The sequence below is a fragment of the Bombus affinis genome, chromosome 8 (assembly GCF_024516045.1).
Source record: "Bombus affinis isolate iyBomAffi1 chromosome 8, iyBomAffi1.2, whole genome shotgun sequence".
NCBI lineage: Eukaryota > Metazoa > Arthropoda > Insecta > Hymenoptera > Apidae > Bombus > Bombus affinis.
In genome coordinates this window covers 13,389,599-13,389,919 of record NC_066351.1, presented here as the reverse complement: position 1 = coordinate 13,389,919, position 321 = coordinate 13,389,599, and positions in this window count along the sequence as shown.

The following is a 321-nucleotide window of genomic DNA, read 5'->3' as shown; positions in this document are numbered from 1 at the left end:
GGAGACTCGATTAATTTTCTAAATGTTATAACGTATAGTTCGCATCGGACGTTTCGTATATTTTCGCGTGCTAATGTATATTCTGTATGTTTAAATTTCCTGCAAATATATAAATATCCTCAGGCTGGATATAAATCTTTCTAACTAACCACGTTTACGTTGATATATTTCTACGAGATTGAATCTCTTGATACAAAAGTATTTATTTTACGTGTTAGAAGTAAAGACGACTCGGTGCAGCTTCGCTTTGAACCGCGAGGGACCGAAGCGTAACCGCGAGAGTAATCGTTCCGTTTATTTCCTATTACATCGTGACAGAAA